Source organism: Bubalus kerabau, chromosome X (assembly GCF_029407905.1).
Source record: "Bubalus kerabau isolate K-KA32 ecotype Philippines breed swamp buffalo chromosome X, PCC_UOA_SB_1v2, whole genome shotgun sequence".
Lineage (NCBI taxonomy): Eukaryota > Metazoa > Chordata > Mammalia > Artiodactyla > Bovidae > Bubalus > Bubalus kerabau.
In genome coordinates, this window is record NC_073647.1 from 148,293,134 (window position 1) to 148,312,549 (window position 19,416).

At 44.2% G+C, this 19,416-nt stretch overlaps 1 pseudogene; it reads right to left on the reverse strand.

Moving 5' to 3' along the window:
- Positions 1-13,483: 13,483 nt before the first annotated feature.
- On the reverse strand, positions 13,484-14,519 carry LOC129640228 (melanoma-associated antigen B4-like; annotated as a pseudogene).
- Positions 14,520-19,416: the final 4,897 nt, after the last annotated feature.

Here is a 19,416-nt window from a genome sequence, read left to right on the forward strand (position 1 = left end):
AAGTAAGTCAAATCCTCAGCTGACCTTGCCAATCTCAGGAGGGTGTGTGCTGCTACCATGCACTCGTCACAGTGGCAGAATCTCCTATACGCAGAAGTGCTAACTTACACAAAGTGACAAGTCTCAATGTGTCATATCTGAAAATTAAAAAAGCTTATCTTTTAGGAGATAAAGTAGGTATTTGTACTTATTGTGCTTTCAGATGCCCCATTATAGCCAAGATGGTTTTGCACAATCCCAGGATCTTCATATTGACTGCTGGCAGGACCTGGAAATCATTCCCTTTCTGGTGTGAATCCACCCCTGTCCCCAACCATGCCCCACACCATCCCAGCAGAGTAAGTGAAGGGGCTCCTTAGCCTGACGGTTCTCACTACGGGCTTAGTTGACTGCAGGGGCATTGCTCCAAAGTTCTGAGGTGCATTTCTGTCCTTCGGTACAATTTTTGGGGTACTAAGTTTTCCCTTTTAGTCCCTGTGTGATAGTCTTTACCACCTCCTATACCTTGTTCTGAACCATCATCTTTTTAGTTTTTCAAGCAGTCTTCCACCATATCATATCCCTTGAAACTATTCCTCACCTCCACTGTATAATCATAAGGAACTTGATTTAGGTCATATCAGAATGGCCTAGTGATTTTCTCTACTTTCTTCAACTTAAGTCTGTATTTTGCAGTAAGGAGCTTATGATCTGAGCCAGAGTGAGCTCCGGGTCAGGTTTATGCAGATTATGTAGAGCTTCTCCATTTTCAGCTGCAAGTTATTCCTTTACTTCCTACTTTTCCATTTCAGTCCCCTATTATGAAAAGGACATTTTGGGGGGATGGTAGTTCTAGGCTGTGATGTACATCTTCATAGCACCACTGGACTCTAGCTTCTTTGGCATCAGTGGTTGGAGCACAGACTTGGGTTACTGTGATGCTGAATGCTTTGCCTTGGAAATGAGCCAAGATCATTGTGTCCTTGTGCACACTGCACCCAGTACCTGCAGTTCACACTCTTTTTGACTATGAGACTGCTCTATTTCTTCTAATGGATTTTTGCCCACAGATACAATGGTAATCTCAATTAAATTCACCCATTCCTGTCCATGTTAGTTGTCTGATTTCTAAAATGTTGACGGTCACTCTTTTTTTTTTTTTTAGTTTTATTTTATTTTTAAACTTTACATAATTGTATTAGTTTTGCCAAATATCAAAATGAATCCGCCACAGGTATACATGTGTTCCCCATCCTGAACCCTCCTCCCTCCTCCCTCCCCATTCCATCCCTCTGGGTCGCCCCAGTGCACCAGCCCCAAGCATCCAGTATCATGCATCGAACCTGGACTGGCAACTCGTTTCATACATGATATTTTACATGTTTCAATGCCATTCTCCCAAATCTTCCCACCCTCTCCCTCTCCCACAGAGTCCATAAGACTGTTCTATACATCAGTGTCTCTTTTGCTGTCTCGTACACAGGGTTATTGTTACCATCTTTCTAAATTCCATATATATACGTTAGTATACTGTATTGGTGTTTTTCTTTCTGGCTTACTTCACTCTGTATAATAGGCTCCAGTTTCATCCACCTCATTAGAATTGATTCAAATGTATTCTTTTTAATGGCTGAGTAATACTCCATTGTGTATATGTACCACAGCTTTCTTATCCATTCATCTGCTGATGGACATCTAGGTTGCTTCCATGTCCTGGCTATTATAAACAGTGCTGCGATGAACATTGGGGTACTCGTGTCTCTTTCCCTTCTGGTTTCCTCAGTGTGTATGCCCAGCAGTGGGATTGCTGGATCATAAGGCAGTTCTATTTCCAGTTTTTTAAGGAATCTCCACACTGTTCTCCATAGTGGCTGTACTAGTTTGCATTCCCACCAACAGTGTAAGAGGGTTCCCTTTTCTCCACACCCTCTCCAGCATTTATTACTTGTAGACTTTTGGATCGCAGCCATTCTGACTGGTGTGAAATGGTACCTCATAGTGGTTTTGATTTGCATTTCTCTGATAATGAGTGATGTTGAGCATCTTTTCATGTGTTTGTTAGCCATCTGTATGTCTTCTTTGGAGAAATGTCTATTTAGTACTTTGGCCCATTTTTTGATTGGGTCATTTATTTTTCTGGAGTTGAGCTGTAGGAGTTGCTTGTATATTCTCGAGATTAGTTGTGTGTCAGTTGCTTCATTTGCTATTATCTTCTCCCATTCTGAAGGCTGTCTTTTCACCTTGCTAATAGTTTCCTTTGATGTGCAGAAGCTTTTAAGGTTAATTAGGTCCCATTTGTTTATTTTTGCTTTTATTTCCAATATTCTGGGAGGTGGGTCATAGAGGATCCTGCTGTGATGTATGTCAGAGAGTGTTTTGCCTATGTTCTCCTCTAGGAGTTTTATAGTTTCTGGTCTTACGTTTAGATCTTTAATCCATTTTGAGTTTATTTTTGTGTATGGTGTTAGAAAGTGTTCTAGTTTCATTCTTATACAAGTGGTTGACCAGATTTCCCAGCACCACTTGTTAAAGAGATTGTCTTTAATCCATTGTATATTCTTGCCTCCTTTTTGACGGTCACTCTTGCCATCTCCTGCTTGACCAATTTCCATTGATTCGTGGACCTAACATTTAAGGTTCCTATGTAGTACTGTTTGTTACAGCATCGGACTTTACTTTTACCACCAGACACATCCACAACTAAGCGTCATTTTGACTTTGGCCCAGTCTCTTCATTCTTTCTGAAGCTATTTCTTGGCTCTCCCCCAATAGCATATTAGACACCTACTGACCTGGGGGGCTCAGGTATCTCCCCCTGGTATGATCTCCTGGTATCATATCTTTTTGACTTTTCATGATGTTCATGGGGTTCTTGAGGAAAGGATACTGAAGTGGTTTGCTATTCTCCTTTCCAGTGGACCGCATTTTGTTAGAATTCTCCACCATGACCCGTCCATCTTGGGTGGCCCTGCAAAGCCTGGCCTGTAGCTTTTGAGTTACACAAAGGTGTGATCCACGTGATCATTTAGGTTAGCTTAGTGTGATTGTGGTTTTCGTTCTAGAGGATAGGGCATTGTAGTTCTTCTGTCTGCCCTCTGAAGAATGAGTTTAAGAGGCTTGTGGAAGCTTGCTGATGCGAGGGACTGTTTATGAGGAAACCTGGCTCTTGCTCTATTGGGCGAGGTAATGCTCAGTAAATAAATAAATAAAGCTTAGAAAAGCATAAAGAAATATGTAATTATATCACTATGAGTAAAATCATCAATGACATTCATAGCTGTTAGTTTGTTATTGAATACCTCATTAAGGAGTTTGAACACAGAGAGAAATATGTGAGATGTAGCTAATATAGAGGAGGATGAAACTTCCCTCTGCCCTTCTAGGTTTTTGTGGGTGGTCGAAGAATTAAACTGATGTGAGACAGATTAATAGGATAAAATAAATGTATAATAACACAGAGCCATGAGAGAGACCTAGGAACTGAATAACTGAATAACTCATCAACATGGCCAAAGCCCAGAGCCAAAGAGAAAAGATAATTTTAATGGTAGTTCTTTGGGACTTGAAAGGATAGGAAGGCAGTTCACATGGAGATGGGAAAGGGAATGTTGGTAAACGAATGTTTTCTGTGCCAGGCAGAGACCCCGGGCCACAGAGTGGACTCTCATCTCTAGGCCCTGCCAAGACTTTGCCACCACACCTTGCCCATAATCTTTGCAGCTGTCTCTGGTCATAGTTCTCTTCAGGGAACAGGACCTTTGTCTATGTTCTTTCAGGCAGTTAGGCCAAAGGTCAGATTCCTTTCTGAATCTTTGGCCTTGATTGTTTTCAGTTAGAATAATCTGTGTATCAAAAGAGACATTTTGAGAAGGCATGTTTTGCTCTCCCATACTAACTAAGATAGTAAAAACAATTGCAGTAAAGAAGAGAAATTTAAAAAGTTATTAATCCTCGTTTCCTTTGTATGACATTTACATTTTGAAAGATACATGTTAACATATAAAAACACTGTGAAATAACAGCCTATGAAGGAAAAATCTGGTTTACTTTGCATTGTTCTTTGGAAAGTCAAGGAATATTTAAATAAAAGTACATTTACAGTCACTGTTTAGAGCCAAAGGCAGCAAATATTTCTTTCAATATGTTGCTTTACAATGTTGTGTTAGCTTCTATTCCACACTAAAAATAATCAGACATACATATACATATATCCTCTCACTTTGGATTTCCCTCACATTGAGGACATCCCAGTGAATTAAGGAGAGTTCCCTGTGCTATGCATTATATTCCCAACAGTTGTCTATTTTATACATAGTATCAATAGTGTGTATGTGTCAATCCCAATATTCTAATTCGTCCCACCCTAACCCTTTCTCCCTGGTACCATACATTTGGTCTCTATATCACTGTCTTCATTTCTGCTTTGCAAATAGGGTCACCTATGCCATTCTTCTCAATCCCACATATATACGTTAATATTCAATCTTTGTTTTTCTCTTTCTGACTTCCTTCTCTGTATGACACTCTCTAGGTCCATCCACCTCTCTAACAATGACACAGTTTTGTTCATTTTTATGGCTGAGTAATATTCCACTGGGCTACCCTGGTGGGTCAATGGTAAAAAAATCTGCCTGCCAATGGAGGAGCCATGGGTTCAATCTCTGGGTCAGGAAGAGACCCTGAAGAAGTAAGTGGCAACACACTCCAGTATTTTTACCTGGGAAATCCCAAGGACAGAGGATTCTGGTGAGCTACAGTCCTTGGGGTCTGAGAAGAATTGGATACAACTTAGCAACAAAATAACAAGAGCAATATTCCATCACATATGCCTTCCACAGCTTCTTTATACTTGCATCTGTCGATGTACATCTACGTTTCTTCCATGTGCTGGTAGTTGTAAACAGTCCTGCAGTGAACATTAGAGTGCTTGTCTCTTTTTGAATTATGGGTCTGTGGTCTCTATGGCAGAGTTAATGCTGACCTGTAAGAAGGCTTACACCAAGGAGGACCTCTAGGACTGCTTCTGCCAGTGCCCCCATCCCTGGGGTGAGCCCCAGCTGACCCATGCCTCCACAGGAGACTGTCAAACACTTGGAGGTAGGTCTGATTCAGTCTCCTGTGGAGTAAATGCTCCTTTTCTCTGGGTCTTGGTGCATGCGAGACTTTGTTTGTGCCCTCCAAGAGTGGTATGTCTGTTTCCCCTACTTGTCTGGGAGTCCTATAATCAAGTCCCACTGCCCTTCAAGGTCAGATGACCAGGGAATTCCAAGTCCTTTGTCAGAACCGCAGGCTGGGTTCCTTGATGTGAGGTGCAGAACTTTCACAATCATGGGAGAACTTCTTTGGTATTTTTGTTCTCCAGTTACCTACTCAGGGGTATGGGATTTGAATTCATTGTGATTGTACCCCTCCTATTATCTTGTTGGGACTTCCACTTTTTCTTTGAATGTGGGGTATCATTTTTGGTGTGTTCCAGTGTCCTCCTGTTGATAGTTGTTCAACAGCCAGTTGCAGTTATGGTGCAGGAGGAGACGGACAGACATCCTCCTACACCACCGTCTTGAAACAGAAGCCTCTGAAATACAGTTTGGAGTAGTGAGATGACAGGAGAACTGAAGGACACTAGGTCTGCCTCAGGCTGGGAGGAGTGGAACAGTGTAGCCTCTCGACAGATGCAGACCAAATGTCTATTTCCAGCTCTGTCACAAATCTTGTGAACTTGAGAATATTACCAAATTCATAATCTGCAAAGTGAGTCTTCTAAACCTTATTTTGTAGAACTATTGTAATATATGTGATATTTATAAAGCTCTTGCAATAATGGATTTCAAAGAATGACATTTATTCCTCTGATAATTATGACCACAGACCAAAGTATCAACTTTTTGTGATTTTTTTTTTTTACTTGCATGAGGTATCAGAAATATGTGGCACTTTTGGAATGAACCCAGTTCTGCTTAGCAAAACTAAATAAAATTTCCCCATTTGTAAGTATGCCATTTGAATGTAGAGGAATCTCCCGTGCCTGGATGCTACTCAGAACTTCTAGAATTTGTGTCAAGGACAAAGATCTTCCCTTCCAGTTGTCTTTTCACCCATTCCACCACCCCCCATTTTCATTAATTTCACCAGCACCAAAAGTGTAGCCTTCATTTGAAGTTCCCCAAATTATGCTTAAAATAGGTAGTAGAACATTTCTGTACCATAGTGGCCTCTGACCCCAGTGTGGAGAGTGCTGTTACAGTGGGTATTAGATATCTCAGTTCAAGGAAATACCATCCTTTTTTCTGGCAAACACCCTGGAGGCAGTGGGGTTAAATCCCCAGTTTGTGCACTGTGTTTCCCTATACTGGGGCAGGAGCACAGAACCCATTTTATTCCTGTCCCAGGTGGAGAGTCTCTCTGTTTTACCCACAGTCTCAAAGTAAGAATCAAGGGTAATCTTCCATTCCGTTCTTCAACTTCTCAACTTAAACCCCGCATTTCAGGGTCACCCCCCCGCCCTCAATTCACTCAACCTCATTTAGCCCACCAAGCCACCTAACTTCCAATTACATCCTCAAGGGAACTGCAGTGTTCTAAAGCGCCCACATTTGTCACCTCAAAGCATTTACTTTTGACTTGCTCTAATCTGAAACCTCCTCTTGTTCTCATTCCTTGTTTCAACTTGTCACATGTTTAGGTCGCAAAGGGTGTCTCCCCATCTTCTTGATATGGCAGCAACTTATAGACACTTAACTTTTATGGACAGTGGCTCAGGCTTCTTTTTATTACTACCCCCAGTTCTGCCATGGAGCTTTCCAAGGAGTAGATACTCAATTAGTGGTTGGAAATACGAGTGACAATGATAAAGTTGTCTACTTTATTACTATTTAATTTCTCCCACAATCTTGAATAAACTCAGGAAATACTTTTACTAAAAAGGAGTATTAAAAGAATTTAACAAAACCAAAAACTTACCAAAATTTACTTTTTCTTTTCTTTTTTACTTGACCTAAGTTATTTTACCACAGAGTCTCTTCAAATTTGCATGAAAATCCCCCTTCCATTGCTGTGTTTTCTTGTTCTAGATCACACAGCAATCAAAAGTTTCTAAATTTGCATTATAAAATATAAAAACTTTAACTGGAACTTGATAAAGAGTAATAAATATGTGATCCATATTTTCACCAGCGGAACACTGATTTCCTGTTTTTGTCCTCCCAAAGAGAAAGAATTTATTGGAGAGACAGGGCAGTTTTAAGTAGCAGTTTTATGAAACAGCAAAATTACACACCTGAGAAGGATGAGAGCAGGCTGTTGAAACCAGAAGCGGTCCTGCCATGTGGTAGGGTCACGTGTGTCCTGTGACATTTGACTGACAAATTGATGGACAGTTTTAGGTTATATAACTTTTCTCCTAGTGTGCAGGCAGTTACCCATAAGGACCCAAGCAAAATCCATGGAGTGGGAGGGAAGACAGAAACCACAGTGCTATTTTTTTATAAATATGGCATCATGAACCCTGGGTTACATTAGTCACCATTTAGGTCTTGGTGCACCTGTGACACCCCGTGCTGGCAGTTTTGTCTTGCTTGGTCCTGGCATGGCTGGAAACCTAGTGGTGGTCATTGGCCAGAACAGGGAGCCTCTCTGGGTGTGCTCTGATCACCAGTGTTCAGGTGGGGAAGAGGAAGACAAAGCATCCCTGGCTGCTAACCTGGTTCAAGTATTATACTCCCAATTAGATTCTGAACAGGGACCAGCCATCATTCCCATGGGAAATGGTTGGGAGTTTGTCATGTGATAGCTGTCTCCCAGCTGAGTGCTGAATCTGTATATAGTTGTCCTTTCTGCCTGAGAGAGTGTCTGAGCAAGGATGATATAAATGTCCTTCTGGGTTAATTCAAAAGTCATAGATGTCTAAACGTGACTAGATATTTTTTGGGGTCATCTGAGAATTTTCCCTAATCTTGTTTTATCCAACTGAGATCCTGCATGGAGAGGGGAACTCAGATTCTTATGGAAGTCTGGTGGGCCCTATGACTTCCTGAGGTGGATAGAGTTTAAGGAGTTCTGGAGCCCCAAGTTAGAGGGCAAAGCATTGGTGATGGGGGCCGGGAGTAGTGGTGTTCAATGCTGAGTACAAATGAAGAAGAGGTCTGTGGTCCAAGAGGCTCCTTCTTTTGTCCAGAAAGAGTTCCTGTGAACAGGGCTCAGTGGCTGACTGATGGTTAGTATCATCTGGAGAAGGGGAAGGGCTTTTGTAGGCAAATTTAGCATTGCCAAGCCAGCAGAGTCTACCTGGCAAGTCTTTCAAAGTTCAGAATTTTTCCTAAAGGCAAGGAAAACATGGACATAAGGGACCTCGCTGGAATCCTAAGGGCAAATCTTCAGCAATGGACAGTCAGTTACCCATCTGAAAAGGAAATGACGAATGCTCATAAGGGGCTTCGGGTGTCACTGAATTCCCTTATGGACTTTTCCTGGCTGTGGCATCCCTCACCTGTGATCTTGCTGGGCAGAATGTGGTTCAGTTCTCACCCCAGGGGCCGTTGTGGCTTCCCTGAGTATTTTTTTAAGAGATTATTTATGTGTTTAATTTTGGTTGCACTGGCTCTTCATTGCTCCATGTGTGTTCTCTAGTTTCGAGGAGCAGGGGCTACCCTTCATTGGGGTGCACTGGCTTCTCATTGTGGTGTTCTCTTACTGTGGAGCACAGGCTCTAGGGCGCATGGGCTTCACTAGTTGCAGCAAGAAGTGGTAAAGTAGAAGAAGTGTTAGGAGATTGCTGTTGTTGTTCAGTCTCTAAGTCATGTCTGACTCATTGTGGCCCCATGGATTGTAGCCCTCCAGGATCCCTGTCCATGGGATTTTCTGGGCAGGAATACTGGAGTGGGTTGCCATTCCCTTCTCCAGGGGAACTTCCCAATCCAGGGATCGAACCCCGGTCTCCTGCCATTTCAGGTAGATTCTTTACTGTCTGAGGCACCAGGACAGCCATATTTCAGAAGGTAGCCAGAAAATTTTTAGCTCAATGTCTTTTCTTTTCTTTTTTTGTCCATTCTCACCCTATCCTGTAGACACTCTCAGCTTGAATTTTATAAACACAAAGTGGAGGCATTCATGGCATAGAGTGTCTGGATTTGGACACCCAAAGGCAAAGATATTGGGAGTCTAGGTGCAGAGAAATGCAGAAGAAAGTGACTTTCATTCTAGCCCTATGAGCCAGTTTAACAGGCCATAGTTTAAAATTTTCGAAAGGGGTGGCATGGAGACCTCCTCTAGCTGAAACCTATCACATCAGGTTTTGACTCAAATCCACATGGCCAGGACTCCAACCCCCCAAAAATCCAGTTTGGGACTTGAACCATGGTCTTTTAATTAGAATCACTCACCTGGTAGTTGGACTTAGGGCAGCTCAGGTTGTGTCTCAGCACAGAAGGAATTCAGCAAGAGGCAAAGTGTTAGGCAAGAAATAGATTAATTTATATAGGATGCTTGTAAGAGATGCAAGCAGTCAGGTGACGGAGCTCTGCCTGGAGGATTAAGTGGAATACATTCTATAGTCAATGGAAAGTGGAGGACTAGGAAAGACTGCTTTCTTTGAGTACAGGTCAGGCTTACATCACTGCCTCCCAATTCATTTGGAACAGGAGAGTGTCTGACCTTATGAGGTCAAACTTGGATTATTATAGAACTTCTTCAAATGGATAGAAGGGTCGTGACATTCCTCTTTTACCTAAAGGCCCAGGGAACATCTCATGTATTATTTATGGCTTTATATTTAAACAAACCTGCCTTCTTCCACTACATTCTGATTCCTTTCTTGAACAATGTTAACTTACAATGGTCTACAAATTGTTCCTATGTTTCTCTACCTCTATTCACCTCCTAGACTTCTAGATCTACCAGTCTGTCTGTCTGTGGTCAAGGCCTCATTCATGTCTGACTCTTTGCAATCCCATGAACTGCAGCACTCCAGGCTCTCTGTCCATGGGATTCTCCAGGCAGGAATACTGGAATGGGTAGCCACTTCCTCCTCCAGGAGATATTCCAGGACACAGATCAAACCTTCATCTCCTGCATTGCATGTGGATTCTTTTCCACAGAATCACCTGGGACAGCTACCTGTATCCTATGCTATTCTATCCCTGTCATATGGAGGCAGGCTCCCCGAGCCAAGAGCTGTCGTTTCTCTTGGTGGGAGCCTTCTAATGAAGGTCTCCAGCTTGGACTATTGTCTGGAATTTAGTGAGCAATTTTCTTCCAAACAAGTGGAAGGGGAAGCTATGCATGTGCAGAAACATCAAAGGTAAACTTTCCTAGCAAGGACTTGAGGGGAGGAGCACGCCACTTGGTTTGAAGCCTTCCTTCAATTCCCTTTATCATGGAGGATTGGAAGGACAAAAGCCCAGGGAAATCAGTCTGCACAGAGTAGCTGACCCACATATGAAAGAACTGTCTTTCCTGCCACATCAAGGGTTACCTGAAGCTCCTCTGGAGAAATGACCAGGGGTCCTCTGGGAACTGTTGGGAGGTCTTGAAGTTCCTATTTACCTGAGGACATGTGCTCAGAGTAAGGCCCCCAACTCTCTGAGACCCAATAGAAGAAAGTAGAGGTTGCCTAACTTACCACATCTACCTGTGGTCTCAGGACAGAAAGCTGTGACTGGAAATTGAGGCCTTCTGATGGCTGGCTGCACCTGTCCTGTCAGGCTCCTAGAAGACCTGTATTACCTCCGTCTCTTCACTATTACTGTCCTCTCTCCAGGTCCTCACACTGACTTCCCATCTCCTAACGAGACCTGTCCTCTCATGCGACAGCCTTAAATTCCCTGAGACCTCCTCGGAGGATGTGAGGGCTGCCAACCTGTGGTCACTCATGGCTGACCTGAGGGGAGGGATTCTATAAAAGTGGTATAGTGTGAGTGGTTCCTTTAGTCCTCATGGTCCTCTACTTACTCTTGGCATGACCTGGAATTCGTCCTGAGGTTGACCCCTGAGCCCCAGCACCTCACCTCCTGAGATGCTCTAAAAAGAAATGTGTGGGGGTGCATCATGCCACATTCCCAAATTTGCCAGTGCGAGGTGTAGAGGGGCAGGGCTGTGTTCTAGGTGCAGTCCCTTTATTCTCACTTGGAGTCAGTAGCTTCCACTCTGTACTGAAGTGAGGCTTCTCCCAGTAGACCAAGGCTCTCACCTCCCTGAGACGACTCCAGTGGAAAGAGAACACTTCAGCCAGAAAGCTTTCTTCTGGGTCTCATAGGGCTGATATCAAGGGTGGGCCTCCACACTCTCCCTTGTTCTGGGCTGAGTGGTCCTCTTGCCCCTCGTTCAGAGACCTCATCCTCACTCCTGACCAGACCTAGACTGCAGCCTCCACTCACCTGAGGCTGTGCTCCTCAGAACAAAGGCATTACTTTCTTGGAAGTTCTGGATTGGAAGACAGGATGAACCAGATGTGTGCAAAGCTACTGGGGCCTTCTGAGGAGGAGAACATTCTAGGGCTCCCCTCTCTTCTGGATTCAGTGGTCCCCCTGTCTTAGATCAGGTTTCTTAGCTTGACTTCTGGTAGCATATGGGAATCCACCCTCTCTACTGGCTGAATCAGCTGGCCTGTGGCCAAGGCTTTCGCCTTCTTGAGACAACAGCAGGGGAGATGAGAGAGCTACTCCGTGGCTACCCCTGCCTGTTCCTCTGTGCCATCCTCCTTGCTATGGAGGGGTCCACTCATCAGCACCCAGTGTCCTGACTGTAAATCCTATGAAGGCCTGTTAGGATCTCCTACTTGGGCAGAATTGGAGCTGCTGCTGCAAGACCAAGATGCTCAACTCCCTGAGAACCCCTCCACCTTTGCCCTGCAGGAAAGGAAGGCACACCTCAGACAGACTGCTCTCCCCATGGCCACACAAGGCAAGAAGCAGGATATAGTTTGTGGGACCCCTAGTGTCCTAAAATCTTCCCCTTGATAAGTATCAGAGGCTGGGACTCTTCCATCCATTGACCTGAGGACACAGCGCTTAAGCTAAGGCTTTTATGTCCCTGAGAATCAAGAAAGATAAATGAGGGCATATTGATCTTTTCAGGGTATCTGATATTGCATGTGTTCATGACCACATTGTCCCTGAGTAGTTTTGTCTTCTTTCATACCATTCATTTATCAGCATTTTTTAAACTTTATTCCAAATCAGTTCTTTGGGACAGGGCCCCATGTATCCAACGAGACACATTTTTTTGGAGTGTTTAGAGGAAAAATGAATGAAAAGACATGATGTCTGGCTTAGGCTGGGAGAAGTGGCACATTGTGGGCTCTGCACTAATCCAGATTGGGGGACTAGTCCTAGGAAGGTCACTTCATCAGTTTGTGAACTTGAAAATTTGCAAGTTATCCATGCATAAATGGAGTCTGCTAAATCTGATCCTGCATGAATGCTGGAATGCATGTTCTACATATAAAGCAGTGGCATACTGATTAAGTATTGGTTTGTAATAAGTGGAAGTTATGATTACTATGAACCCCTCAAATACCACCTTCCCCTCTCAGTTTACTTTTAATCCAGGAGAGAGCAGAGAATATGCAGTGAATTAGGACAAAAGAAACAAATATTCTTAAATGAGCTAAATAAGTCAAAGTATTTTTTTTTATTTTTACTAAAAGAAAGTTTAAAAGAAAGAAGGTAAACCACAACTTAAAGACTTTTTACTGTATTCTTTTCTCCATTTTCTTTGTGATTCTCTAAAGTTTCTGTGGTCTTCATTCACATTAGCATGAAAATCACACTTGCAGTGCTATGTTACCTACTTTCAGATCATAAAGACAATACAGATGGATCCTGAATTTCTTTTATATCTACCAAAACTGTACCTTTAAAACGTTTAAAACAGCAGTGAATATAACAGCAGTATCATTACCAAATTAATACTCTGAGTAAAACAACCTCTTAGAAGTAAAAATATTTGGGAAAAAAAAAAAAAACAATGAGACAAATAATATGTAGAAGTTACTCGTGTGAAACAGAAAGAGAAATGTGATCGAAAGAAATGTGATCTAACCCCCACTACCATGCACTCTTTAGAAGCTTGACTAGTCTTCAAGAAAAATTCTCTTCTAATGCCATGTTATCTTGTTTGCATTGTGAACAATATATTCAGTACTTTCAGTGTGTTTTACAAATACCCAAACTTTTAAAACATTAAAACAGCTGGAAGCTATGATTTATATGATTCATACATTTGAATTCTGAAGCACAATAAACCTTATCAAAAGTAAGCACATTTGAAAATACTAAACACCTCCTTCACCTCTTTACATTTCTAATTTAAATCATCGTTCATTAGGTATTTCTCATGTGAATACAAGAAAACAGATATATATTTTGTTAAAACTAGACCTAAACTTGCTTACCATTTAAACTGTAAGAAGTTATGGGTTTTGTTCCCTCCACCCCTACTACTCTGCACTATTTAGGAGGTTGACTGCTCTCTTCCAACACAAAGGGAACAAAGTGCCCTGCCCCCCTCCCTAAATATGGGAGGAGCTGCAGGACTTGGCCCTGGAAGGGGCACTGGCCTCAGCCATGGTGGGAGCCCTGGCCGCACCTCTCCACCTTGCTCTCTCCGTCTGATCTCTCAGAGCCTCGTCATAAAGGTCTGGGAAGGAACTAGGGACCCTACCGTGGAACTTGGCTAGAACCTCCAGTACCTTCATCTTACTGGTCTCAGCACAAGCTCTTGGGCCCCACAGGAGCTCGTAGCGTGGAAGATCACTATTGGGTACCCGGCGGTAGTTCAGGTACTCCTTCTGCACTAGATCTTTGGTGATGAGCCTTCTGGGCTCCCCAAAGATGCAGTGCCTCCTCCCAGCATAGATCCCCAACATACTGAGGAATTCCCAGATCTCCTCCTCAGTGGCGCGGTTACCATTCATGAAGATGACCCCCAGGAGCACCAAGAGGAGACGGGACTTGGGCAGCGCCCCCTCATCACGCCAACAATCGTTTCCCCCGAGGTTGAGCTTCCTGAGGAGGATGTAGATGTTCCCTCTATGTAGGGTCGACTTCCTTCATCTCCAGGCCAAAGACCAGCTCCACACTCTCATGGGCTGTACTGAGTATCTCAGGGAAGTGCTGCCTGTACTTCCTGCTGACGATTTTCATCAGGGCATTCTGAGTGATGGGCTCCTGCTTGGTGTACTTCTCCAGCAGGAACTCCACGAGTATCCTGGCCTTCCTGGCCAGAGGATCTTTGCGAGTGCTCTGAGTGGCAGGGGCTGCCTGGGAGGCACCTGCACTTTCCTCCTCGGGGCCCTGGGCACCTTCATCAGATCCTGCACATGAAGGCCCTGCATCAGGAGAGCTAGGGACCATGGCTCCCTGAAGCTCCTGGCCATCGCCAGCAGCAGGGGAGCTCGGGGGAGAACCCTGAGGGGCAGAAGAGTGGGAGGAGGGGCACTCCTCCTTTGGGGCTGCAGCAGCACTGGCCTGGGCCTCCTGAGTGTCCCCCTGGACCTCGTGGCATTTCCCGCGGGCATGGGACTTGCTCTTGTGCCTCCGAGGCATGGTGACAGCAGGTCAGGGACCGCAGGTGGGAGTGCGGGCAGGAAAGCAGGCAGGAAGGCACCTGGAGGAGGGACAAGGACATGCTGTGAGAACCTTCAGCAAGGAGAGTCCTCCCTGGCTTGAATGGAAGCCGCCTCTGAGGGGTCCTCGAGGCCAGTGCTCTAGGACCCACAGGACTCCTGTTCTCCTGGTCAGCCTGTCCCCTGAGACCACTGAGTAGCAAGGGAGAGTGAGCCCTGGGGCGCAGCAGACAGTCCTGCCTGGGCGTTAAAAGGGGGACCAGTGGGGGCTGGCAGGGGAGGCAGGTCCTCTCAGCTGACATTCAGAGTCAGGAGGAAAATCCCATATCGAATGCCCCCTCTCCCGCACCCACCCTGTTCCCTCTCCTGTCTGAAATTGACGGTGCCACCTTCCCTGTCACCCCAGACGAGGAGAGGACGCCATACTCAGCCCCCCACTGAAGGGTCCCAGGACCTTCCCTTCTGCTGTCTCGTGGTTGCCCCTTCACAACGAGGCTCCAACCTCCCCTCTCAGACCGCGGCCCCTCTTCCCGATGTTTGGCAGGGGGGAAGCGCTGAGCACAGGGGAGGGTCCTGAGTCGCCCGTTTGTTGGGGAGGATGGCCCTCATCCTGAATCTTCCCGAACCCTGACATCCTCCCTCTACTGACCAGCTGCCAGCCCCTCAGACCAAAGTCCCCTCTTCTTCGAGTGTCCCGTGTCCAAGGTCGCAGTGAGGGAGCCCCTCAGCCTTTACAGCTGCCCGGCGGCTGCCCTGATAATCTGCAGCTAAATTGCGGTGAGTGGGGGTTACACGTGGCTGCCGTTCTGGTGTATGGAGACCCTCAGTCCTCCCGAGGGTCCCTCCTTCACTCCACAGGGCTCGTGGCTCTTCCTCTACTGAACAGAGCTGGGGTCCAGCAGAGCCTGACCCAGGCATTCTTTCCCGAGACCCCGTAGGGGTCAGTGGATGGTCTTGGGGCCTAAGAGCTAGGCTGGATCCTCTGGTCTGAGTGCAGGGGTAGGGCGGCCGGAGGCTGTGTGGCCCCCTCTTTTCAGAGGAAAAAGGGAATGGGGGTACAGAGACTTGTCCCTGCACTCGTAACTCACGTCACCTCTGATCTTGACACCCGATGACACTTGGGACTGCTCCCTCTGGCCACCGTCAATGGCAGCTCTCAGAGATAGCGGCACTGTCAAGGATGGCGTCACTCCCCCAGCGTGCTTAGGAGGACGGCACTTCCTGTCATGCGCATCTGGGCTCCAGGAGGACAGCAGGGGCGGGACCTGGACAGGCGGGGTTCTGGGGGAGCTTCTCACAGGATTGGCACATGGACTTTCCCTTGACTCTTAAGGGGTCCTGGGACGTCCCTGTCCTGAACTGTCAGCTGGCTCACTCCATGCCCCTCACTTGTGTCAGCACTCCCAACAGGAAGAATTGGGGAGCCCAAGCCTAACAGCTTTCCTGGAGCCCATGAGACCAACGCCGAAGGCTCTCTTGGGCTCTCTCTTCTATAGTACGCGATGCTCTGTCATTTTCCATGCCTTCCCTTAACCCCTTGAGATGCTAGGCTATGTCCCATCTGCTGATCTGAGGCCAAGGCCTCATATCGAAGATGTGAACCCCCGAGTCTCCTGGTATGAAGCGCACATATGTCTCATCTTGCCATTTCTACCCGAGGGTTCCTGGAAATGGCTGCTACAGGTAAGATGAGCTGAGAGGGAGCGATGGGAGACTGTCTTCTGTGGTGTGGAACCCCTCACATCTCACTCAGAAACTTCATTCATATTGACTGCTGACAGGGCCTGGAAATCCTTCCCTTTCTGGTATAAGTCCACCTCTGTCCCCAACCATGCTCATACAATTCCAGAAGAGTAAGTGAAGGGGCTCCTTAGCCTGACAGTTCTCACTGTGGGCTCTCAGTCGACTGCAGGGTCATTGCTCAAAAGTTCTGAGATGATGTTCGTCGTTTTGTACAATTACTGTGATACTAACTTTTCTGTTTTAGTCCCTGGGTGATAGTCTATTAAGGTGATCATTTAAAAGGGCCAGTTCTCATCCACTAGCATTCCCTGGTGGCTCAGACCGTAAAGAATCTGCCTGTGGTGCGGGAGACCTAGGTTCAATCCTTGGGTTGGGAAGATCCCCTGGAGGAGGACATGGCAACCCACTCTGGTAGTCTTGCCTGGAGTTTCCCCTTGGACAGAGGAGCCTGGTGGGCTACAGTCCATGGGGTCGCAAAGAGTCAGACAGAATTGAGTGACTAAGCACACACACAACAAACTTTGTGCTGGTTATTTCATGATCTGGGCCGTATTGCCACATCCAAGCCAAACTTTGGTGCCCCATGGTCCTGGCATGGGGCCTCGGAGATGCCTCAGATTCCTTCAGTGAAGCAGTGGAGATTCATGATCCCAGGGCAGAGTGAAAGAATCCAGGGCTGAAGTTTAAAGCCTTTTGCAGCTGATCCTGTTGTCTGCTTCCCTTGCAGCCTGCACATCTGTGCCAGTCTCTTAAGTACTCCCCCACTTGGGCACACATAGGGTCAAGTTCAGTGGAGACTTACTGTCCATCAGGGATTATTTGATTTTATGTTTTCACTTTTGTTAATAGTTTTCTTTATTCCTTCCATAAGAGTTCTGTGGTTACTTCTGGGTACAAAAAGCAGCAGACAGTGTTTCATTGTGGTCTCAGCTATTCTGAATGTGGTACTAAATCTGTAAAGGAGTTACAGAAAATTGACAGTCTTACAATATCTGTTCTTCATGAGTATACATAACATACTATTCTGTTTGAGCCTTCTTTTTCCTAAGACTCTCAGGAAATTCTTCTTGTTGCCTCCATGAAGACTGTATACATTTTTCTAAAGTTTCTTTGTAGGTAAATTTTTTCTATGGTTGCTTCGGTTTATGGTGTATTTTCTGTTACTTGGTGTAAGTAATTGTTGATTCTTCCAGACAAAATGGATGATTTTGCTGCGGTGATCTTTTTTTTATTCCAGATTTTTGAAGTCTCTTACATGTTTGAATATTTCCTGTCCTGTTTTCTAAGATTTTTAATTCGAGAATCAAGTTGTTACTGTGATCTTTTGCTTTTCATTACTTCTGACTTTTATTCATTTGGCATTGTTGTATATAACTCTAGTGGTTATATGTACTTCTCCAGATTTTTTTCTAGTTTTAAAATTCATAGATTTTTAACAATTATTTTTAATTAGAAGATAATTAAATGGTGTGTCAGGTTCTCTTGTATGAAGCAGCTATAAGTATACATATATCTTCTCCCTCATGAACCTCCCTCCCACCCCTGACCTCACCCCTCTAGGTCGTCACAGAGCTGATTCCTTGTGTCACCCAGCAACTTCCCCCTCATGCCTGTCGTCCACATGGTAGTGCATATTTGTCCACGCCACTCTCTCAATTCGTCTCACTGTCTGCTTCCCCCGATGTGTCCACATGCCCGTTCTCTACGTCTGTGTCTCCATTCTTGCCCTGCAAATAGATTTATAACTACCCTTTTGTGGCCTTTCTTTCTCATTCTCTTATTAGTATATTTTTCAGATAGAAGTTTTTAATATTAACAAGGTTCAGCTTATTATTTTCTTTCATGGACTGTGCTTTTGGTGTTGTGTCTAAAATCTCATTACCAAACTCAAGTTTTGCCCCTGTGTTATCTTCTAGATTTTCTTGCCTATTGAAAATGGCATGTAGAATCCTAGTCCCTGACCAGCGATCAAACCTCTTCCCCCAGCAGTGGAAGTGTTGATTCTTAAACACTGGACTGCCAGGGATGTCCCTGCAATTTTTTTTAAATAGCAAGTTTTTCATTTAGGTCTGTGATTCCCTTTAATTATTTTGAAAGGTTTAGAGTTTGTATCTGGATTTATTTTTCTTAGATATGGATGTCTAGTTATCCCAGGACTGTAAGTTTAAAAGGCTGTCCTTTTCCATTGAATTGCCTTTGTGCCTTTGTTAAAGGTCAGTTGAGTGTTTGGGGTGTCTGTTTCTAGATTTTCTGTCCTGTGGCATTGATCTGTCTATTATTCTGTTAATAGCATACAGTCTTGAGTATTGTAGCTTTAAAGTAAGTTTTGAAATCCAGTAATATCTATTCTCTAACTTTGACCTTTAATATTGACTTCAGTGGGTATGGATCATTTCATTTTTGACATAAAATTTAAATTGTTCGCTGCTATCTACAAGCTATCTTGCTGGAATTTTAAACAGAATTGCATTAAGTATCTAGGTTAAGTTGGAAATAAGTGACATCTCAACAATATAGCATCTCCCTATCTATGAACATGGTGTGTCTATTTATATAGATCTTCTTTAATTTTTTTTTCAGTGCAGTTTATGAGTTTTACTCATGTAAATCTTATACATATTTTTTAAAGAATTATTCCTAATATATGTTGGTGCTAATGTCAATGGTGTTAGGTTTTTAATTGCAAGTTCCATCTCTCTATTGGAAAAGAATTGACTATTATGTATTAACTTTATTAATATATTAATTATATAGTAGGTTAACTTTATTAATATATTAATTATATAGTAGTTATATATTGATAATATGTTAACCTTATTAACATATACTCCTGGCTTATTAATGCCAGGAGTTTTCTTATTGTTGATGATTATAATTCCATTTTTCCCTTTCAAATATCTGTGTCTTTTGCTTCCTTCCCGTATCTCATTGCATTGGCTAGAACTTTCAGTACAGTGTTGCATAGGCATGGTGAGAAGGGATATCCTCACCTTGTAGCTCACCTTAGTGTGACAGCATCTGTCTTCTCACTATAAAGTATGATGTTTTACCTGTATTTCTTTTCAGATGTTGTATATGAAGCTGAGGAAATGCCTGTCTGTATCTAGTTTGCTGAGAATTTTTATGATGAATGG